This window comes from Monodelphis domestica, chromosome 5 (genome assembly GCF_027887165.1).
Source record: "Monodelphis domestica isolate mMonDom1 chromosome 5, mMonDom1.pri, whole genome shotgun sequence".
NCBI classification, from domain to species: Eukaryota; Metazoa; Chordata; class Mammalia; order Didelphimorphia; family Didelphidae; genus Monodelphis; species Monodelphis domestica.
The window spans coordinates 20,663,319-20,689,026 of record NC_077231.1 but is presented as its reverse complement, the minus strand read 5'-3'; positions in this window follow the sequence as shown (position 1 = coordinate 20,689,026).

Sequence of the window (25,708 nt, the reverse complement as noted above, 5' to 3'; positions counted from 1 at the left end):
AGAAGACTCAGCCACAGATGGTAATAGGAATCAGACAACTTTTCAGAAGAAGATAACTTTTTTTTTTTTTTGTAATCCAGATTTACTGACTCTGGATGCAAAACTCTTCTGCATTGCCCATATGTAAATCCAAGTAGTAGTCCTGGATCAGGGTATCAGGGCAAGGTTAGAAGGAGCATTGGAACTGTACACGACTTGCCCTGATACCCTGGAAAAGAATGGAGAAAACAATTCCATTGAAAAAAAAAGAAAAAAGGTAAAAGAGTCACAAAAATCCATAGAAGAAAAGAACTTCCTAAAAGGCATAGTTGGCCATGTGGAAAAAGTGGTACAAAATTTCACTGAGGAAAAGAACTCTTAAAAAGTAGAACTGATCAAATGGAAAAAAAGCTCACTTAAGAAAATTATGTTTTAAAAATTAGAATTAGGCAAAGGGCTACAAAATTAAAAAAAATTAAAAAAATATCCTTTGACCCAGCAATACCACAAATAGGTTTGTAACCCAAGGGGATATAAAACAAAAAGTCAAAGGATGTTAAAAATATTTAAAACCTCTCTTGTGGTGGCAAAAAAAAGTGGAGAGTGAGTGGATACCCATCAAAACTACAATATCAGATCAATACCAAAAATGAGGAATGATTGAATAAGCTATAATATATGATTATAATAAAATACAAAAATACAATTGTATAAGAAATGATGACCAGGAGGCACTCAGAGAAACCTGGAAGGACTTATTGCAACTGCTTCAGAGTCAAGTAAAGCAGAAAACATTATACACAGTGGCAACAATATTGCACGATAAACAATGTGAATAACTCAGTAATTCTCAGCAGTACAAGCATCCAAGACAATCCCAAAGGATTCAAGATAAAAATGCTATCTGCTAAAAGAGAAAGAGCTAATGGATCCTGAATCCAAACCAAAGCAAAGGTTTTTCCACTTTCCTATTTTATTTTTGCTTGAGATTCCTTCCACAAAAGAATTAATGTGGAAATTTTTTTGCATGATTGCACTTGTAATATTGCAGGTTGTTTACCATTTCAGCAATGGAGGGTAAGGGGGGGGGGAGAGAATGCACAAGGAGATGTTTTTTTTTAATATTAAAATTTGTTTTTATTTGTAATTGGTCAAAAATAAAACATATAAAAATAAAGTATTATTTCCTGTGTGCAAAGTACTTTGATAAATTTTGGGAATACAAATCAAAAGGCAAGACCTTTCAAGGAGCTCCCTTCAATAAAGCTTCCCATCAAGAGAATCACAAACATATTCAGGCAACATGTTAAATATATTTAATATGCAAGACAAAAGAAAAAAGTCTTGTGGTCACTGGTTTGTAGTGAAAGAGCAGAAAATAATGCAAGTTTTATTTTCATACCACTAAAAATCACACACAATTCTGTTGGAGAACCAATCACCAAAGTCAAAGCCTTTGGTGGTGATACTTGATTTTTCCTTGGTCATTGCTAGCTTTGGCATCTGAAAAGATATGTCCTAGAACAAATGGAGATACATACATACATACACATATATGTATATATACATATATATAACATTTTTACATCATACTTTCACAAGAATTGCTTCCCTTTGCAATGCTTATAAGCAGTGTGAGTAATCTTATGGGGTAGGAATGGAGAATGCCAGTGTTCCTGGATCTCTTGGATTTATTTACTCATTGGTGACATTGGGTCCAAAGTTGATTTTTAGTAGTGGATAGTGGATCAATTCACAAGAGTTGCTTTCCTCAGTGGCCCAGTTGTCTGGCTGGCATTTCCAGTCCTAGGGCTCATGGATTTAACTATTCATCAGTGGCAGCTAGTGGGTGGTTTTAGTTAGTATTGGTAGGAAGGATTGCTACTATCCCAGAGAAAGAACAAGAATTGGAAAGTGGGTGAAGTTACAGTGATTAGGGCATATGGAAAGATGCCTATTTTGCAGAGGTCATATTCTTTTAAATGACCATATGTTAAATCTATTACCATGTCACAAAGAACAAGAATTTGAATACCTACATCAAAAGCTGGAGGAAGTTACTCTAGGACAATGATAAAAATATCCTGTCATACACAAGCTTATTGAATATACTACCAATTAGGGTTAAAAAAACTGTCAATCTATATATCTATAGATATCCATATATATTTGTATGGATAAACATTTATACAGGTATATATACATAATTGTTCATATATATGTACATATCTCCATATATATATTTCAGTATATACCTTGACAAATGCACATATATAGTTGAAAAGTTTAGACCAATTTTTAATGATGAAATAATAATTGTTTAGGTGGGAATATGAGTCTAATCTTTTAGAATGATGTTACTGAAGGTATCTATGTAGTGATTAGAATCAGAGAAAGAATATTGGGATGCTAAATCTATTAGTTTTACTCCAAAATAGCATTTCTGAAATTGTTGTGTTCTGAAGTTATAAGACTGGCCATAGAGTGAATCACAAAATGTTGACACACACTGGAAAAAGCTAAAATATTTTCCCCATTAACTTGACTGAAGCCTGATTCAAAATGGGGAACATATTGATCAGAATCACTATGAGCTGTGTCCAGTGACCTTGAGTGAAAACACCACTCTGCCTTTGTCTCATTCCACATATAAAATGATGATAATTGTTTATGTCACCAGCTTATATACAATGGAGGGCGTAGGTGGTGGTGGTGGTAAAGACATACAAATAAATGACTGTCTCTTCTAAATAAAAAGTCAAATTCCTATAAGAATCATCTTCATCTTATATTTCCGTTTTTACTGATAATTTTCCATTAAAAGATATATAATCAAAACCACATGGAGAGAAAGAGCGAGAGAGTAAGTGAGAGAGTGGGGGAGGGAAGGGAAAGGGAGGGAGAGAGATCTACAATTTTATATTCTCTTTGTCCTTTGCTAGTAGGGAGGGTTTCCCCTTGTGTTCAATATGATGCTTCAACAAATCTGTCACAAGAGCTTCTTCTTTTACTTTCTCAATAAACCCTCTGACTGAGGTAAACAAAATATCAATCTTAACTTATGCTGAAAGAAAATATCAATACCTGGGAATTTGAAAAAAAAATCACAGTAAAGGATGCATTGATTTTAATTCAGTTAAGTCCTCTAGGGGAAAAGTATGCAGAGCGCAATAAATTAATAACTATAAATTGTCACTCCCCCTTGTAATACACCAATTAATTTCACTCATCTTTGTGCTGGACAATTAGCTATTTGTTTTCTAAGGGCACATGGAAATAACACAGGTGTCATCTAAACTCCTTGAGCATGTTTGGTCCATAAGCACCTCCTCCCTGGAGAAGTAGAATTTAGTTAATGCAGTAATACTGTGGGCCACCTCCCTGACATGCTTTATGCTTTGCAATCATAAAATATCTTCTCTAGTCAACTGAATTTTAAGTAGCTGAATGCTAGTCAGGAAATTTTATCCCACTTAGGAATAGGTTCACACTGACAGAATTTATTTCCCTTGTGAGTCCAGACATTGTCAGTGAGGAAAGGCTTTTAGTGGCTCCTAGTCTGGGCCTGAATCTCTAAAGAAAAAGGCACTTACTAAAACTATTATCTGAGTCACTTAAGATATATGGCCCTGACTACTAGAACTTTCTCTATTTTTCACTTCAAATATGAACAAATGAGAGCAGTTCCTTCCCCAGAAAATCTAGGAAAGTTTCTTGAAGGTAAGAAAAGCTGGGAGAAAAAAAATCAATGATCTCTCAATTTGGATTTTTTTAAAGATGAATTTTGAAGACATGGGCTTCCTTAAAATGTCTAGCTTAAAATAAGTATGTCAACTTTCCCCCAAGCTATTAACTTTTCAAGAAATTTTTGTTACTTGATGGAAATTTGAAGGAGAGTCCAATTTCATTTTTTGTTTGCTTTCAAATAAATGCTTTTCCAATGGTTTTATGAAGAAAATATATCTTCAACCAAGTAGACCAAACTGTCTTAAATAAAATGGATATTTATGAATAAACCTCTTTGGGTTTGAGATTCATCACTTTCTTTCGTTTCTGTGAAAAGCAGGGAAGAATGGGGTAATTTACTAGCTAAGGTATAATTTATTTATTGTCAATGGCCAGACCCTGAACAAAGAACCAGAAAAAAAAACAACTTGTAAAAAGCAGTAAATAAAGATTACAGTGATATTGAATCTTCTTTGCTGATATTTTAGGATGACAAAGTCAGAAAAGTGACCGGTCATAATATTTTGTGTAGAAGTAATATGCTAGGGACACTAATTCTAGGGAGTCTTTCTGAGAGTCTTACATAGCCCTAACTTTCACACAAGGAAAACAAAAATGAAAATGAACAAACAAAAAATGACATTAGATACATTAAGTACAAACATGCAGAAGCTGGCAGGAGGCAAACTACTCTGAAAAGACAGAGGAAAACATCAGGAGGACTTACACAATTAAAGCATGAGGTAGAATAAATGTACATAAAGTCCAAAAAATATAATTAAATTGCAGGAAGGGAAGGAAAAATATTTATAACTATCTAAATACATACACACACACACACACACACACACACACACACACACACACACACACACAAAAGCCTTGTTATCACTTATTCCTATTCAGGAGGTGGGATTTAACTTATCCATTATCTTTGCAAGGTTGAGAGGAAGTATTAATTCAAGAGATCTTAATATTTTGGGAATTCCATGGCATTCTGATGATGATTCTGGACCCCTTCTCAGAATAATGTATTCCATTAATAAAATAAATTTTAAAAATGATTATACAAGGAACCCAACCATATTGAGAAACAATTATGAAAATATTTTTAAAAGTTCATGGATTCTAGTTTAAGGAATCTTGTTTCCCTGTAAAATTAATTTCCTTTGTAACAAGGTCGTCTTTTTGGAAAGATAACCCTGAGGAGTTCTTGGCACTGAGCCCTACATTATGATATTCTTTTGTGAAAGTAGACATCAGGTAAAAGATGTTTAAATATTACTTCACAGTTTAGAAGGGGGAGAAGAGAGCAAACACACACACACTCACATATCATTTAGTCTGAGGGGTGTCTCTCTTTTTGTTGCTGCTCTTGGTATTCATTAGGGGATTTTTCCAAGAGTAATGCTGAAATGAATACCACTTTTCTCTTAAAATGGCTAAGGCTAAAAAGAGAAATCTATTACACTTTCTTTTTCCATTCTATCTGAAAATACACATTTTTTCATTTGAAATAACAAAATCATTTTGGGAATAGAGGTGTGTGTATGTGTATGTGACTGTGACTGTGTGTGTGTGTGTGTGTGTGTGCTGTCACCATTGCTACACAAAGCTTGATTTCTTTCTAATGATTTAAAAACACATTTTAATGGTATCTCATAGGTATTACTTTGTACCCATATCATTTAGATTTCCTCTTAACTCTCATGGGTTTATAACAAATGAATAAAATTAATTGAAAATTGAACCTACATTCTTTATTCTGAGTCTCATACAAAATCTCCTAGTTATACATATGCAGTTATCACCTAAATAATTTTCCCATTTTTCTCAACTTTTTCCTCACGAGTTGCTTTTTGGAATTCCATTTGTGGATCTGAAATCCTTTTTGTCCTTTTTATTTTAATACAGTTTATTTGATGCCTTCTAATTTCGAATGTCTTCAGAAATGGCCAATGACAAATGCTATCTATCTTTCACAATTTACAAACATGATAACTTTAATAGTTGAATCTTATGTACAGTATACATATCCAGAATTTTCAGAACTTAGAAAAGTTAAAACATTAAACATTTTGTGTTGTTGTTATGAGATACTTTGGTGCTCTGATGAAATCTGTGTAACCTTCTCAGAAGAATTTAACATAATAAAATACAGAGGATTAAAAAGAAAGCCAGTTGTACTGAAATACAATTGTTAAAATATAATAAAAATGATGAACCCTAGGATAAGAACATCTATTTCTTTGTAGTTAAAATAAACCAGTGTTTTACTATTTATTATATTTATTTGATCTTTACCATTATAGATTCTTCTGGTCCCTTTCATGACTGAGAAAAACTTTACACTACCTAGTGTGTTTAGTTTCTTTGCCAAATCAGGTGATTTTTAACCCTTAACCCTCTAACAAACCCTTTGTTTCTTCTAATAACCTAGAGTTGCTATTCCAAATACTCCTTCAAAGCAGTAATGAACTGACTCTAGCAGAATGAAAATCACTAATATTTTCAAAATGTATATGCCTCTTTGACTGAGGTTTCCCAACTAAGAGGAGCAAGCACCATCTGCTTGGGAGGGAGGACCTCCACAGACCTTCATGCTTGGTCAAATAGAAGGAAGACAGGTCTAGGTAAGGATTTATTAATCCTGCAGCCAGGAGAACTTTATACTCACACAAAGACATATATATATATATACATATATATATATATAGCTAACTTATATTCCTTTGTTATTCTAAATACTTTATTTAATGGGAACAAAAACATTATTTTGAAATGGGGCTATAGGCTTCATTAGACTGCCAAAGATAGTCATGATACAAAGAAAAGGTTAAGAATTACTATTGATTTTAAGGGAATTTTCAATAAAATTAACTCCTATCTTCTGCAACTGAGAGTTTCATTTGATGGATTGAGGAAAGAAAATAATTTTGATCAGTAATCTTAGGACTTGACATAAGGATCAGAATGAATAACATGACTAAATAAAGTGAATGGGAGTTGGAGATAGCAAACCAGGTTTTAAGGTTGGTCCCTGAGCAGTAGATCTATTACGCAGTTCTTGATTTGAGATTATGAAGGTAATTTTAAAAAAGTTTAGGGGCTCTTTTGAAATAGCTACAGATTTTCTTTCAACATATAGGTTCACTCATTTATCACTTCATTTTAGTTGCAAAATGCTATTGTTAAAAAGGTATAATGGATAGAGATTCAGACCTGGAGTCAGGAAGGTCTGTGTTCAAATGTGGCCTAAGACTCTGGGGAAAATCACTTAACTCTGCCTCAGTTTCCTTATCCATAAAATGAACTGGAGAAAGAAATGGCAAACTACTTCAATACCTTTACCAAGAAAACCCCAAATAGGGTCATGAAAAACTAGACACAATTAAACAACAGCAATTTTTAGAAACAAATATCAATTAATCATTTTTCTTAGAGATCTGTTGGATTAATCTTTCCCCAAATAACTCAATCTACTTCATGTTAAGAATGCTTTATTTTTTCCCCTGATTAAGGATAGTGTGATCTTTACTGATTATCAGAAGATCAGAAACATAGGATAAGTATTTAACTCATCTAATGTTTCTATTACTATCTTCAGTCAACGAGTAAAGAAATATTTTTCTTCCCTCAGATATAATGTAAGAAAGACAGAGAATGTGGATTTTGTGCTTAAGAACAGTTTCTCTGTACAACAACAAGAATCAGAAAAAGTCCCATCAAATAGCCAGTGCCTGTGTGAAATGTTACCAGAATTCTGACAATTAGCAGGTCCTGTCAAGGCTGAGCTAGGTGCCCCCAATGAATGAACTGTCTCCATCCTTCATCCTGACTAAAGTGCTGGTAATCTCTTTAAATAACACCATCTAATTTCAAATAGAAACTGAAGGTCCAATCAGAAAGGGTAAATTCATCCAGGACACACGAAGACTAGAGTGATGTTCTCTTAGGTCTATTTATAACTTGAGTGTTAGCAAATGTTATAACCCTCTATGGGCTTATACAACTAGAAAATATAGATCTTTTAGAAACACCGTAGTCACTCAGGAAACTAAGCACCAGGTTACAGACCTGTCAAGTTTTGCCAGGTCCTTCAGAGAGAAAAGGAAAGTGCTCGCATTAATATTTAGTGCTTTCAGATGGAATGGTTCAATTCAATAGTAACCTTCCTTTGCCCAGACTATTTGTTAACTAAACAAAGAGTTATGTGTTAATAAAGATTGGATATCATTCTCTCTGGGATCAAGTTATTCACTAAGTGAGGTGAAAAATCTCTTTCAAGTCAATTAGGTAACAGTTAATAATTGGGTTACAGTTAACAATTAGGTAACAGTTAACTATTAGGTAACAATTAACAATTTGCTAATAGCTATCACAGGGGAACAATTTAGGAATTGGGAAGTATCCCATTGTTTATTCTGTAAACTTTTACACAATGATGAACATATACTTCTTAGGGGATAGGGCATTGTACCTGTGTTTCTTTGGTACAGGGACATCTTTCTAGCAGTTCAAACATTATGAAACCTATGATCACCTATAACATTCAGAAGTTAAGTGACTTGTCTAAGATCACACAATCCAGTGCAATATCCATTAGAAGTTGGACTTGTTCCCAAGTGTTCCTGTCTCCATCTTAAAGTCTTTATACAATATACCATATTGCCTTCTATGTATTATTTATTATAATCATAAAAGTGCATTAAATGGATAATCCTATATGTAATAAAAAGGGGATATGCCTTCAGAACCATAACTTTTTACTTTTAAACCTAATTCTAACTAAAATACATTCTAACTATAATCTCAAAAAACTTGAGTTTGTTGTCACTGAACCAGGAAACCACAAGCTCTAATGCCAGACATGGTGCAATATTTGAGAAAAGAGTTCTTAATTCCTTATGCCTTCAAAAACTACTCTTACAAGGCTTTCTAAAAGTCTACCAGTCCAGAATGAATTTTTATCTATATAGGGCAAAAAGTCTCCAAAGGAAAATTTTAGTAACCATTATAGTTCTTTTATGTTAGTATCCTTTTTTATGAAACAAAACTAAAAGGATTATAGGGATTTATTCAACAGCATAGAGGTATATTTCCCCTGTCCATACCCTCTGCTCATATGAGTAAATGAGAACTGAGGCAGTCTGGTATAATAAACAAGCTAGTTTTACTAAGTGTCTACTAGGTGAAAAGACAAAACAAAGTTCTAGGAAAACAAAGATGATGACAGAACTCCTGCCCTCATGGATCTTAGAAAAAAGTATGGGTAATAGAATAGAAATAAATATGCTAGAAATCAGGGGGAAAAGGATATTTTTTTAACCTTTTTCATGTTGGTATCCTTTGGACTAATCAATCAATATGTCATCCAAGTTAAAATAACAACTTTAAATACTTCTGTATAAATCAAGAAATCAATGGCATTAATTCAAGTATGAAAAGTTTAAACCAATATTCAAGGAGGGAATATCATGCAATGAAATAAAATTATACAACACAGAAACTGGATTAGCATAAACTAAGAAGATTCAATCATGTCAATAAGATTTGTATAATATCTCAAGTCATTTCAGAAACTCAACATTTCTGTGGAAGGGCAATCTCAAGGAAAGAGGAGTATAGACATCTTTTGAGAAGGTATCTTTTGTTGGCAGAAGAGAAGAGCTTCTGTTTTCACTCCCACCAAATAATGATCATGTGTACTTTGGAGATTCCAAGGATTTGGGCTTGTCATTGGCACTATAGCAATTTCCTGAGAAGAGCTGACCAAGAAGTATCTGCTTCAAGAGCTAAGGAATAAACACATCAAGGAAAGCCAACTGGAGAACTTTAGAAGAAGGCCTGGAGAAAATTATTCAATGTCTGAAAGAGACTTTATGAAGGCTTCATGTAGAAGAGAAAAAAGTCTTTCAGGAATTGTAACTTCCTTTGCTTCATCACTTGCTATAGGCTTGAGTCACACTTCTCTGGAACTTTGTACACAGGAATAATATACTTCTGGTTTGTGCAGATCTTTTATCCCAAGTGCTCTTGTTATATTTCTAAAGCAGTTTAACTCTGTCTGGCTAGTTGGTATCAATTGATCATCAATAATAATTATAATGGGTACTCCTGAGATTTATACTAGAGGGAGTAGCTAGGTGACTCAGGGGTTAGAAAGCGAAGCCAAGAGATGGGAAGTCTTGGCTTCAAATCTGACCTTAGACACTTCCTGGCTGTGTGACCTAGGGCAAGTCATTTAACCCCATTGTCTAACCCTAACTACCCTTTTTGCCTTGGAACCAATCTATAATATTGATTCAATGACAGACATTTAGTAAGGTAAGGGTTAAAAAAGAGAGAGATTTAAATGAGCAAATCTACTCCCAATGCCTCTAATAGCCTTTAGAACCTTGAAGGAAGAAATAGAAAATACCTTATGGGACTTAATCTTTCAGTGTGAGTTGGGATTTGGAATAATAGCCTCAGAGCATGTAGAGGAAGGAACTCTGATTCTGGAGATTCAGATGGGCAATTATCTATGATATTCTTAGAGAGTTCTCTGGAGCACTGAGATATTAAGCAATTTGTCTATGGTGACACACTTTCTATTGATTTCAGATCTTGCCAACTATAAAAAAGTCTTCTATCACAATTCTGCCAAGTGAGTGGCACATGAGATTTTAGAAGAAATAGGGCAAAAACTGAGCCATAAAGGAAGAAATTAATTTATTTGGAAAATATATTTTATTTTGTTAAATATTTCCCAAAATAACAAAATAACAATCATTTAAAAGAAGTGTTGAGTTATAAATTCTTTTCCTTACCTTTGAAAAAATAAGCCATTTGATAATGATTATATATGAAATCTTGCAAAACATATTTCCAAATTAGTTATGTTGCAAAAGAAAAAACAGATAAAAATAAAATAAGTAAAATAAAGTAAAAAATACTATATTCAATCTGTATTCTGATTTCATCAGTTCTCTCTCTAGAAGTGATTAATATTTTTCATTGTGTGTCCCTTAGAAATGTCTTGGATCATTGTTTTGATCAGAGTAGTTAATTCATTCACATTTGATCATTGCCGAATATTGCTGTCACTGTGAACAATGTACTCCTCATTCTACTTCTACATTCTGAAATATATTCATTTTGAATCAGTAAATATAATTCTTCCCAGATTTTTCTCAGGCCATCCTTCTCATCACTTTATATAATACAATAGTATCTCATAATAATAGCATACCACATTTGTTTCATCTGAACAACCCATCAATGTCCAATTCTTTGCCAAAAATAAAGAGATGCTATAAATATTTTTTATATGAATATCCTCCTTTCACTTTGTTTTGACTTTTTGAGAAACAGACCTAGTAATGGTATTCCTGAGTTAAAATATATCAACAGTTTTCTAGCACTTTGGAATAGTTCAAAGTGGCTCATCAGCTCTCCAGTGCATTAGTACTCCAAATATAAGAAAGAAAGTTTAGTGCCAAAAGATTGTCCATGCAAGTTTTCCCAAGAAAACTGTTTGCCCTAGATTTTGTTCTTAGGCTCTTACTCTTACCATATACTCCACCCCTCATGATCAACTTGCACATTCTTTCTGATATTATCTTCCACAAAGTTCCCTCAGCAATACACAAGTGACTTTAGTATCATGGAGCAAGCAGAAGAGCTCCACAATGAGCTCCACTGGGGCCATATTCCATAAGAGCAATACAAAGAAAAATCAGCAAAACAATATAACTCAACAAGTGAGTCACTATGATTGTTATAATTTCCTTCCACTCTACCCTAAAGAAGACAAAGAAAGAATCTATGTCATCTGGTGATTAGTGGGAAAACATATTTCTAAATTTAACTTATTACATCTGGCTGTATTTCGGAACTAAGTTCATAGTCAAAGAGACATGGATTAAGGAATTTTATAACTTCCTGGATATGATAACAGAATAAAATCAATAAAATGGAATAAAAGTAATTAAATTTTCTCAATTTCATCATTTTTATTAATGTAAAAGCTTTCATAATTTTCTCTGACTGGTTAAAGTAAGAACAAAAAGATTGACCAATCATAGTACAAGTCATGGTAGTAATATTTAAAACCAAGGACTATTTTAGAGGGGAAATTTACATACCATATAGTTAAATAAGAAAAATCAGCAAAAAGAGATATAGTAAAACAAAAAAATCAAAGTACAATAATTATCAACATCAACTAATATTGACTTTCCTTGCATTTTAGTAACTCAGTCCCAATATCCACTTAGTCAACACATATCCCCTTAAATCCCAGATGTTCCATGTAGTTGCTAGCTGGAAACATTTGTTATTGGACATTGTAGAAAAGGTCTCATTCTTAGGCAGCTAAATAGGTGTTCTCTGTTCATTAGTTTTCCTTCTCTGATTCCATGTCACTTTTAGAAACTTTTAGATGTTCCTGCTAAAATCTATTGCAAAATACATTTCAATTCATTTTAGTACACATATCTAAATTTTACTTTTCTAAGTAATGTGATGAAAACCAGCTCAAACTTTGCTGTTCTGATCTTATCAGCAGTAAAGCTATGAGTAGAACATTAAATTATAAAATCATAGTTCACTTGAAATGTCAGGGTATTTAAGTTTTTTACTTATATGATCATATGATCTTGTTGCTTTTTCAATATTTTCCACTGCAATTAATTCAGATTTTTCCCTTTTGGAGGACTAAATACTGATAAGGATCTAATCTTATGCACGAAAACTCTTTAGAAGTAGATATTTTCTATCCCCTCCCTTTAGTTCAACAGTTATGGAATTGAATTTGTGAATAATTTAAATTAAATGAATTAACATTATGGCAAAATTTGCTCATATAAAAAATAGCAAAACTTTTAACTATATTCAAATGGAATAGATTTGATACAAATATTACTCTCCACTAAGAAGACTGATTCCAATGAATTTCTCTTCCTTAAAAGGAAAGAAAAGGTTTCTGATTTTACTATCACAAATTAAAATTTTCATATATTTGTTTCATAAGTTTCTTTATTTTATGTAATTATTCCCATATGATTAAAAATACTGAACTACTTCAGAGACAATGAATAAAAAAGTATTAGTAGACACTGAAGCATTGCTATACCTAATCATTTATCATATGGAATGACCACATATTCAGACTGAAAACAGTAAGAACTCACATAATTGCATTGTACTTAGTCTCCCACTAATCATATGTCCTGATTATGGAAATTTTAAATGAAGTAAAAAGCAGGGACAAGATTATAACAGCATTAAAACTAAAACTAAAAAAAAAAATTGGACCTAGGACTATGTGCACAGAATAACTCAATATATTTATACCAGAATAAAGGATACATAGTTCTGTTTGATTTCAAAAAAGAGCCACAGTTGAATTTTTGGAAAACCAAAAACAGAAAAAGTCCACTTCATTTACAGTATATGATAGGCAGACTTAGAATTAACTCAAGCTTTCCCAGACAGAGACCAGCCACCTACAGCAGCCCAGGATCATACTCTGAGCAGCTTGTGATATTTCCCTCAAATGGTGAATTACTGACCCACTTATCAGGAAATCATACTTTAATTCAAAATATAGCAATATCAAATACACTCCCATGAGATTTTACCTCAAATAATAAGTTTTACTAATCATATTATAGCTTAGCAGTTATTATTAATCTTGTACTGTTGCAATAGGCAATAAAAGTTTACCAGTCTTTATGGATACACAAAATATTTCAATTCTATTTCCTCTTCCCCATGAGTTTAAGCTGGTCCTGGTATAAAGATCAACCATTGGAAAGCACATCTATATTGCAAGGAAAACTTGTAAATTCTCTCTTCTTTTTCAAGGATGGATGAGAAGATTCTGTCTTCTACTAAGTCAATTCATTGTTTAAGAATTTCACATTTCTAGCAAAATCTTTTTATTGTACCTTTTCCTCATGTGCTAATTTTTAATTTTTACCATTAAATTAAACAAAAAGTTTCTCATATCTTTCTTATTTTAGTGAAACCTCAAAGCACTGTCAAATCTTTCTCTCAACATACTCATACTTTCCTTTTTATAACTATGTCTTAAAAACCACACCTTTATTTCCTCTATTAAACTTTCTTTTATTTTTTTACTTCCTAAATTCTCCATCTTAATTTAAATAGTATCACTAACTATATCAATTTCTACTTTACTGAATTCCTCCTTTGTAATTTAACAAAATTTAAAACAAAATCAATGACTTTTATCCTTAAGATGTAACTTTGCCCAACTCTGTAGAGTAATTGCAAATCAGTTAGAGTCCATTATTCCAGAAATAATGAAAACACCTCATTTTTCTCTAATACTTCCCAATTTTAGTCCTAGTCTTGACTAAAAGCTTCCAGAAATCCATCAAGATGTTCTTTAGCAAATAATAAATTATTTATACCTTACAAAGTGTAGTCTGTTCAAATAAAGTTCCATTATATTATTCATAGAAATGACACAAAGCTTTTTTTCCAAATTAAATATCACTTAGATTCACATTGTTCTCTTAAATGAGCTCTTTTTGTAGAGAAGAAGCAAAACTATTCTTAAAATTGAAATATATAATCTATTATAAAAATAGATGGGATCTCATATACATTTCACCAAGATCTCTGATTTTATAACACACACACACAAATTTAGAATTATTTTTAAACTGATTTCTAATGAACTATAATCTATAAATTTCCTATGTATTCAATTAGATGTTCTAATACAAACACATATATCTTTTGTTTGTACTTTGATTACACTTCCTTCTTTTTCCTTCATAATTTTCCAATCCCCTATTGAGTCTCATAACTGAGTTTTGGCCCTGCCTGGCAGTATTTTCCCCAATCTATTATATCACCTTTCCTGGGGGAGTCCTCCAGAATGCTCAGGGGGCTGGTGCTTCAAATTTTAGAGCTATCTACTTTCAGGTAGGAGATTGCCAATGATTAAAGTGACCGTCTCACATTTTCACACATTTTTAGCATCTTTAGCACACATTTTTTATTATTCTTTCAAACTTAAAGACATTTAAAACTGCTCCTATAAAGGGGTGATGTCATGATGGCAGAAGTAGAAGCAAGGAAACTTAGATATTCCCAAATTGCCTTTCAAAAACATTAAAACAATGCCTTAAAATGATTTCTGGTGTGGCAATCAACAAAGAGATGAAGTGAAGCAATTTTCCTGTGTAAGACAACTTGGAAGCCTGCCAGGAAGGATCTGTTTCATTGAAAACATGGTGGTCCCATCCAGTAAGCCTGTAGCCAGGGTCAGAAATGGATTCACAAATGAATTCTACCAACCATTTAAAGAACAATTAATTCCAACATGATATAGACTATTTGGAAAAGTAGGGAATAAAGCTCTCCTAAATTCCCTTTATGACACAAATTTGGTGATATCTAAACCAGGAAGAGAAAAAAAAAGCAGAGAAAGAAAAGTATAGACCAAGGTCCCCAATGAACATTGACATAAAAAAAAGTTTAAATAAAATACCAGCAGGGCAATTATGACAAAATATCACAAGGATCATAAAAAGTAGTATGATTTTAGAAAAATCTGGGGTCATTATATAAGCTGATGCAAAGTGAAATGAGCAGAACAAGGAGAAAACTGCATATAGTAATAATAATATTGTGTAATGATTAACCAAATAATGACTTAGCTATTCTCAGCAATGCAATGATCCAAGACAATTATGAAGATTTTATGATGAAAATTTTATGATGAAAACTCTAGAAAAAGAATGGAGTCTGAATACAGAGAAAAGCATATTTTTTTACTCCTCCTGCATCTCCTTTTGCAACATAAAATGACTAATATGAAAAAATGTTTAATAAGAGACCAGCTTAGTTATCCTGAAAGCAGTTGAGTCTGTTCTTTTGAGGTCTGAGATCTAAGCTTTCTTTATTTCCAAAATGGTCCATTGCTTAGCTAGGATATATGTTCAGCAAGATTCAAGAAAGGCACCTTTGATCATGCCCTGTTATAATAGGGTTAGATTTATTAAGATTAGTGATTGAAAATAATCTTTATAGTCTCTATTTTTTAGAATTGAAAATTTTTATTTAATAAATTGATTTAGAATATATTTCCATAGTTACATGATTTGTGTTCTTTTCCTACCCTCCTCCCCCAGCCCCAATAGGCAATGAGTAATTCCATTGGGTTTTACATATATCTTTGATCAAGACCTATTTTCATGTAATTAATATTTGCATTAGGGTGATCTCTTAGAGTCTACAATCCCAATCATATCCCCATACACCCATGTGATCAAGCAGTTGTTTTACTTCTGTGTTTCTACTTCCACAGTTCTTACTTTGGATGTGAGGAACATTCCTTCTCTTAAGTCCCTCAGAATTGTCTTGGATTATTGCATTGCTGCTAGTAGAGAAGTCCATTACATTTGATTGTGCCACAGTTTATCAGTATCTGTATATAATGCTCTCCTAGTTCTGCTCCTTTCACTCTGCATCAATTCTTGGAGGTCATTCCAGTTCACATGGAATTCTTCCAATTCATTATTCCTTTTAGCACAATAGTATTCCAATTCAATAAGCCATTCACCAATCAAAGGGCATCTCCTCATTTTCCAATTTTTTTGTCACCACTAAGAGTGCGGCTATAAATATTTTTGAACAAGTCTTTTTCCTTATTATCCTTATGGGGCATAAACCCAGCAATGGTAAGGCTGAATCAAAGGACAGACAGTCTTTTAAAGCCCTTTGGTCATAGTTCCAAATTGCCCTTCAGAATGTTACATCAATTCACAACTTCACCATCAATGCATTAATGTGCCAATTTTGCCACATCACCTTCTACATTTATTACTTTCCTTTGCTTTTGTTAGCCAATCTGCTAGGTATGAGGTGATACCTTGGAGCTGTTTTGATGTGCATTTCTCTAATTTTAAGAGATTTAGAACACTTTTTCATATGCTTATTGAGAGCCTTGATTTCTTTATCTGAAAATTGCCTATTCGTGTCCCTTGCCAATTTATCAGTTGAGGAATGGCTTGATTTTTTTGTTCAAGTGGTTTAGCTCCTTATAAATATGAGTAATCAGATGTTTGTTGGAGGTTTTTGTTATAAAGATTTTTTTCCAATTTGTTACTTCCCTTCTAATTTTGATTGCATTGCTTTTGCTTATGCAAAACCCTTTTAATTTGAGGTAATCAAAATTATTTATTTTACATTTTGCAATTTTTTCTAACTTTTATTTGGTCTTAAAATCTGTCCTTTCCCATAGATCTGACAGGAAAACTATTCTATGTTCACCTAATTTACTTATAGTTTTCTTTTTTGTATTCAAGTAATTCACTAATTCTAAATTTATCTTGGTGAAAGGTGTGAGACTTTGATCTAAAGCTAATCTCTCCCATACTGTTTTCAAATTTTCCCATCAGTTTTTTTCAAATAATGTATTTTTGTCTCAAACTCTGGGCTCATTCGGCTTATTATACACTGTCTTGCTGAGGTTATTTCCCCCAAGTCTATTCCACTGATCTTGCTTTCTGTCTCTTAACCAGTACCAAATTGTTTTGATGACCACTGCTTTATAATACAGTTTTAGATATGGGACTGCTACCCCCCTCCCCATTCCTTCATATTTTTTCATTAGTTCCCTTGATATTCTTGATGTTTTGTTATTCCAAATGAACTTTGTTATGGTTTTTTCTAAGTCAGTATAAAAGGTTTCTTGGTAGTTTGAAAAGTATGGAACTAAATTAGTAAATTAATTTGGATAGGATAGTCAATTTTATTATGTTAGCTCATCCTACCCATGAGCAGTCAATGTTTTTTCCAATTGTTTAGATCTAGTTTTAATTATGTGGAGAGTGTTTTGTACTTGTGTTCATATAGTTCCTGTGTTTGTCTCAGCAGATAGATTCCTAAGTATTTTATATTGTCTAGAGTGATTTTAAATGAAATTTCTCTTTCTCATCCTTGCCACTAGGATGTATTGGAACTATATAGGAATATTGATGATGTATGCTGATTTATTTCATATCCTGTAACTTTGCAAAAATTCTTGATTATTTTCACTTGGTTTTTGGTTGATTCTCCAGGATTCTTTAAGTATATCATTACATCATCTGTGAAGACTGATAGCTTGGTCTCCTCACTGCCAATTTTAATACATCCAATTTCTTTTTCTTCTCTAATTGCTACAGCTAGTATTTCTTGTACAGTGTTCAATAATAGAGGTGATAATGGGCATCCTTGTTTCAATCCTGATCTTATTGGGAAGGCTTCTAGTTTGTCCCCATTGCAGATGATGTTTGCTGATGGGTTTAGATATATACTGTTCATTATTTTTAGGAACAACCCTCCTATTCCTATGCTTTCTAGTGTTTTCAATAGGAATGAGTGTTGTATTTCGTCAAAGGCTTTTTTTTTCTACATCTATTGAGATAATCATGTGATTTTCCTTGGTTTGCTTGTTGATATGGTCAATTATATGTATGGTTTTCCTAATATTGAACCATCCTTGCATTCCTGGTATGAATTGCACCTGACCATAATGAACTTGCTGGAGTCTTTTTGATAGTATTCTATTTAAGATTTTTGTATCTATGTTCATTAAGGAGATTGGTCTATAGTTTTCTTTCTCTGTTTTTGATCCGCCTGGCTTAGGAATGAGTATGGTGTCATAAAAGGAATTTGGCAGATCTCCTTCCTTGATTATTCTGTCAAATTATTTAGTGTTGGGATTAGTTGTTCTTTGAATGTTTGGTAGAATTCACTTGTGAATCCATCTGGTGCTGGGGAGTTTTTTCTTAGGGAGTTCTTTGATGGCTTGTTCAATTTCTTATTCTGATATAAGATTGTTTAATTATTTTATTTCTTCTTTTGTTAATCTAGGCAACTTATATTTTTGTAAATATTCATCCATGTCACTTAGATTGCCATATTTGTTGCCATATAATTGGGCAAAATAGTTTTTAATGATTTCCTTAATTTCCTCTCTATTGGAGGTGAGGTCTTCCTTTTTATCTAGGATACTGTTAATTTGGTTTTCTTCTTTCCTTTTTGAAATTATATTGACCAGTAGTTTGTCTTTTTCATTTATTTTTTCAAAGTACTAGTGTCTAGTCTTATTTATTGATTAATTCAATAGTTGTTTTACTTTTGATTTTATTAATATCTTTTTTAAGTTTTATGATCTCTATTTTAGTTTTCATCTGGGGATTTTTATTTTGTTCATTTTCTAGCTTTTTAATTTGCATGCCAAATTCATTGATCTCTGTCCTCCTTATTTTATTAATATGTGCACTTAAGGATATAAATTTCCCCCTGAGTACTGCTTTGGCTGCATCCCATGAATTTTGATCATTGGTCTCATCATTATTGTTCTCTTCAATGAAATTATTAATTGTTTCTATGATTTATTATTTAACTAATTGATTTTGGAGAATAATATTATTTAATTTCCAATTCAATTTTGATTTGCCTTTTGATGTACTCTTAGTCATTATTTTTATTTTGTTATGATTTGAAAAGTTTGGATTTATTATTTCTGCTCTTGTGTACTTGTTTGGCATCTTTTTATGCCCTAGTACATGGTCAATATTTGTGAATGTACCATGTGCTGCTGTAAAGAAAGTGTATTTCTTCTTCTCCCTATTTATTTTTCTCCATATATCGATTAACTAATTTTTCAAAGATTTCATTCACATCTCTTACCTCTTTCTTATTTATTTTTTTGGTTTGATTTATCTAGATCTGATAGTGGAAGATTCAGTTCTCCAACTAGTATAATATCTATTTCCTTCTTAAGCTCCACCAATTTCTCTTTTAGAAATTTGGATACTATACCATTTGGTGCATACATGTTGAGTACTGATATTTCCTCTTGTCAATACTGTCTTTTATCAGGATGTAATTTCTTTCCCTATATATTTTAACTAGATCTATTTTTACTTTGGTTTTGTCAGATATCATGATTGCTACTCCTACCTTCTTTTTTCTCAGTTGAGGCCCAATAGATTTTGCTCCAGCCTTTTACCTTTACCTTGTGTGTGTCTATCTGCCTCATGTGTGTTTCTTGGAGACAACATATGGTAGCATTTTGGTTTTGAATCCACTCTTCTATTTGCTTCCATTTTATGGATGAATATTGCTTCCCTCTCCACCTTCCCTTTTAACCTCCTCCATTTTTATTTCCCTTTTATTTTTTAGGATCTATTAAATTTCCTCCCCCCTTCTCTTTCCCTCCCCCTTTTACTCCCTGATCTTCCCCCACCCTTAGTTTTCCCCTCTCAAATTCCCTATAGGACATGATAGAATTCAATACCCAAATGGATATAGATTCTCTTCCCTCTCAAAATTGATTCCATTGAGAATGAGATTTGAGTATTACCTTTTAGCACTCTCTTCCTCTTCTCTTATAATAGTATTCTTCCTCTTCCTCTCCCATGTGCCTCTTTGTGTGGTATAGATTATCCTAATTTTCCTACTCCTTCAAGTTTCTATTGGTGCCATCTTCTATTCCCCACTTTTCTTTTTTTTTCCTATATCATTTTAAACCAGTTAGTACCCCAATCGCTATCTATGAATAATTCTTCTGTAAAGGTGAAAAAGGAGGTAATATATAAAAAAGGTTGGGCTGGATTATATTTAAAATAGGGTCACCAGGAATTTAATTTATTTCAAAGAGATTTATTTACAAAATATAGAAAGAATGAAGTAGGAAAATCAGAGAGAGGATAGGGTAAGATATCTAGCCTAAGGACTAAATAATTTACTCTCAGACCCTGGCTCAACCTGGGCAAGGGGAGTTAGTCCTTAGCCTGAGAGCCACGACAAAGCTGAGGACCTGGTGACTTCTCTCTCAAGAGGTAGATGTCTCCGGAGGCTCATCTCTTCAGAAAATCCAGTAAAGGAGTCAGCTTTTTCACTCACCATGTGCCACTCAAATGGAAGAGATTCAAGGATAGTCTCACCAGGAACAGGGTCTCAGGTCCAGTCAGCAGATCCTTCTTCAGTCTCTAACTCAAACTCAGAACTCCAGAAGAAGCCAAAGTCCAAGTTTAACTCCCTTCAGGAAGTAGTAACTTCCTTTTAAAGACTTTCTTTTGCATGACTTTTTGTGCCTTTACCTAATTTTACATCTACCAATCATAGTTAAAACTTTGCTTTAGGACTTCCAAGGGGCAGTCAGTTTAATTCTGATTCATCACCCACTATTGCACACATGGGTCACAGACCTCCCTACTTAATGATTAAATGGGATGTTTGCATTTTTGGTGATTAGACCTAACAATGGGCAGATCTCCCCACTGAACTGTAAGTAGCATGTTTACATTTTTGGTGATTAAATTTTAAAAATGGGCAGGGAGTTAATTTAATTTTTACAATCAGGGGAGAGTTAATTTAGTTTTCACAATCAGGGGAGAGTTAAATTTAATCTTCACATTTCTAACTACTATAATAGTACATACAAATTTTGAAAGTTACAAATAACATTTTCCCATATAGGAATATAAAACATTTGACCTTATTGAAACCCTTAAGGAAAGAAATGAGGGGAAAAATTTCCCCTCTCTTATTTACCTTTTCATGTTTCTCTTGGTTTTTGTATTTGTATATCAAATTTTTCATTTAGTTCTGACCTTTTTTTTTTACAAATATTTGAAAGTCTTCTATTTTATTGAAAGTCCATACTTTCCCATGGATGTATATATTCAATTCTTATGGTGATTCTTGGTTGTAGATCCAATTCTTTTCCCTTTCTGAATATAATATTCTAAGCATTGCTTAGTCCTTTAGTGTGGAGGCTGCCAGATCCTGTGTAATCCTGATTGGTGTTCCTTGATATCTGAATTGTCCCTTTCTGTCTTCTTGTAACATTTTCTCCTTGACTTGGAAGTTCTTGAATTTGGTAATTACATTCCTGGGGGTTGTCTTTTGAGGATTTAGTGTAAAAGGTGTTCTATGAACTCTTTCAATATATATTTTGCCCTCTTGTTCAAAAACATCAGGGCAGTTTTCTTGGATAATTTCTTATAGTATGATGTCAAGATTTCTGTTTATTTCTGGCTTTTCAGGTAGGCTTATGATTCTCATATTGTCTTTCCTAGATCTGTTGTACAAGTCAACCATCCTCTTGATGAGATATTTTGTGTTTCCTTCTAATCTGTCATTCTTTTGACTTTGCTTTATAATTCTTGCTGTCTTGGGACATCATTGGCTTTTGCTTGCCAAATCCTAGTTTTTAATGACTTGTTTTTAGCTAATATCTTTTGATTTTCCCCTTTTGGTTTGATCTATCCTGCTTTCCAAGGCTTTCAGCATGGCTTTCTGGTCTTCACTTTGTTTATTATTTCATTTGATTTCTGGGTTTCATTTTCTAAGTGTGATATTCTGTCTTTTAAACTGTTATTTTCTTTTTGAACTGTTTCCCACTTTTCTTGCCAAATCTCATATCTTTCTCATAACCTCAGATTTGAACTCTTTAAGAGCTTATGACCAATTTCTATTTTGGGGGGGGTGGGTGTGTTTACTTTTTTGTCATCTCTTGTCTCTTTAGTCTGGATTTTTTCTGCATAAAAATATTGAGGGTTAAGATTTTCTTCTTGGTCTTTTTGGTGGTTGTGGATTGTAGTTCTTGGGACATGGTGGCATTGCCTTTTTCTTCTCAGTCAGAAGTCTAAGTGAGGAATATGGGCAATCTTTGTATTGAACTCCAGAGAGATTTTTGCCCTGGGTTATTTTTTGGGTCTCTGTGGCAGTCTGCTGTGTGCAGCTCTGAGCTGTCTCATTTTCCAAACCCCACATTCCTTAGAATCCTAGGGACCTAATTCTTTCTGCTTTTAGGGGCAAGTCCAGCCCCTAAGAAGCTAACTATTGCCCCACTGAGGTCTGGAGTGCAGGCAAGTCTTTGTATTGAGCTATGGAGAGGTTTTTGCCATAAGGCTATTTTTTGAATCTCTGTGCTGTCTGCTGTGCACTGTTCCTCTCTGCCTAGTCTCTGAGCCCTATCTCCACATTTCCTCAGCTTTCCAGGGTCCCAAAACTTGTTCCATTTAAGGGTTATTCTGTGCTGGCTGTGACTCTGGTACTGCATGTGGAGTGTGGGAGGGATGATGAACTTGTCCCTTAGTTGGAGTAATTTCACCTCCTTTTAGCTTGGAAATGCCCAAACTTTGCCTACCTTCCATGCTGCACCCTACTGTGGAGCTCGTTTACTCATCTGACTTTGGTTTTATAGTTTTGAGGCACTGTATCCCAGTAGGTAGTGTGAATTTCAAAACTATTCCACCCTAATCAGACCATTCTTTAGAAGATGTGATTTAGCTATTTCCTGATCAGAAACAATGGAGATATTTGCAATAACAGAATCAGGTCTTGGAAACTCTGCATTTTCCACCCTACTCAATTTAATAAGATTTTGAAAGTCTGCATCAAATTCAAGATTTAATTATCTGAGGAGAAGGCCTACATGTGCAAAAAAAAAGGACAGACCTCTGGGCTGTCCTAAGTCAAGCTATGTCCTCTTTAGTACAGATGAGACGCAGAAAAGTGATGTAAAAATGTCCATATAATGCACTTCAGTTCCTGCCCTTTTCCCTCTTTCCCTGGAGAGACGACTCTAGCTAGCAGCCTGCTAAGTGTTCGGACATCTTGGAGTGTTGGGTGGTGAGTTTTGCCCTGGAGCTGATTTCAGGTTCAGGCATCTTAGCTGAGTCCCTTTGGAGGTCAGGTTAATTCCTTCCTCCTTCATACTCCAAACCCTTACTCCCTTATCTCCTGATCTCCCTGCCAGATACGGAGAGGGAGAGAAAAAACCTATTCCTTCTTCTTTCTTCTTAATCTTCTCCACTATCTATTAAATCACCATAAAATTTGGAATCTGACTTGGGTATTTTATTATTTGTTATTTCCCTTGGCAACCACTTAAATTTAGATCTTTTCAGTCTCAACCATAATTTCACCCTTTACAGTAGAGAGGAGAAAGAAAACACTGCTTCTTCTCTGGGGCCATCTTAACCCAGAAGTCCTCCTTTATATTCTTTAATGTGTTCATCTTAATATTTTCTCTTTATTTTAGATGAGTGTAATTGATAACTAAACTTCCCCAAGCAACTAGATATAGAACTACAGATATCACATAATCAAATAATTATTTTTTTAAATTATAAAAAAGAGAAGCAGAGCAGTTTTCTATTTCAAACTCAAGTGAGATTCAAAATGACTGTCAAAATGTGAAAAACATGGAAGTCGTCCTGTACTTAAACTAGAAAGAGGAAATGACAGATAAACATAAAGAGGGGAGATTAGTGTTGAAAACAAAAAAGGAAAATACCTAGAATTAAAATAAGCTTCAGTGCCATAAAACACTATGCTATACTTAAAAAATCCATTGATAAATGGCTTCTTAGAATTTTATCTTAGAGGATATTGCTGTTATTTTTCTGTATTAAGAAATCTTTCTTTAATGTGAGATCTATCCATAAACATCAAGGACCATACTACAAGGATTCTAGTATATATTTAAAATGTATTTTGTGTTAATAATTGTTTAGAACCATAGTGACAACATAGATATGAGGATTTCTTTCAAGAAGCTCCTAATTTAGTAGGAGTTATTTTGCATGCATTCTGATAAGTATTTTGTGTATGTGTGTGTGTATAAAATGTGCTCCCTCTAGTCATTTAAGAAAGAAGGATGAGAGCATTTAGTAACAGTACAAAGATCCTTTGAAGATCTTATGAAAAAGGAGGGTGAAGCTTGGAGGACAGAAATAAGCATTTTGCTTCAAAAAGAATTCAAGAAATAAACAGCTTGAAAAAATTTTATCTTGAAGGATGTCACTTTTTTTTCCTGTTTATTGAGGGAGACTAAATGATGCTGAACTTTTGCATGGAATTCATCCATAAATGTCAAGGGGCTCTATCTCCAGCACTAATAAATTGATGCAAAGTGTCATCATTAAAGAGAACTAGTATTCAGGAAAGATGGGTGACACCCATGCCTTTTTTTGCATAAAATATTTTAGTTCCATATAGAAATGTCTCAACCAAAGGAAATATCCAAAAGGGAGGTTAGTGTCCACATATCTTAGATTGAAAACATTTTTTCTACCTTAAATTGTCCCTATTGAGCTATTTTTATGGTGTTTCTGAAGGAGAAAAACAGACTTGAAACCATATCACCAGTTGTTCAAAGCCATTTATAACACTGCTAATATTGACTATATAGAATGAGATTCTGGGTAATGAAATAATACCTATAAATACAAGGAAAGTCTGAATAGTTTAATAAAGTAGAGTGTAAATCCAAAAATCTATTTGGAAATGTAGAATTTAATAAACATAGGCTTTAGGCATATGCAATTATATTATAATAATAATAACTTCAACTTCCAAAGCACTATTCTCTAACTCTTTTTTTTAAAACATTATTTTATTTGGTCATATTCATCCATTGTTCATTGGAAACAGATAATTTTCTGTTCCTCCCCCACAAACCGCCCCCATCCCTTCCCTAGCAGACTCTCGATTCCTCCATGTTTTTACTCCCTCAATTTGTTCTCTGCTTGAGGATAGTTTTTATTTTTCTTTTCTCGTAGATCGCTGCAGGTTGTTCAGGGACATTGTAAAGTCACTAATGGAGAAGTCCATTAGGTTCGATTATACCACAGTGTATCAGTCTCTGTGTACAATGTTCACCTGGTTCTGCTCCTCTCACTCTTCATCACTTCCTGGAGATTGTTCTAGTCTCCATGGAATTCCTCCACTTTATTATTCCTTTTAGGAAAATAGTATTCCATCACTAACATATACCACAATTTGTTCAGCCATTCTCCAATTGAAGGGCATCCCCTCATTTTCCAATTTTTGGCTACCACAAAGAGCGCAGCTATGAATATTCTTGTACAAGTCTTTTTCCTTATTATCTCTTTGGGGTACAAACCCAGCAGTGCTATGGCTGGATCAAAGGGCAGACAGTCTTTTTGTGTGGAGAGTGTTTTGTAGTTGT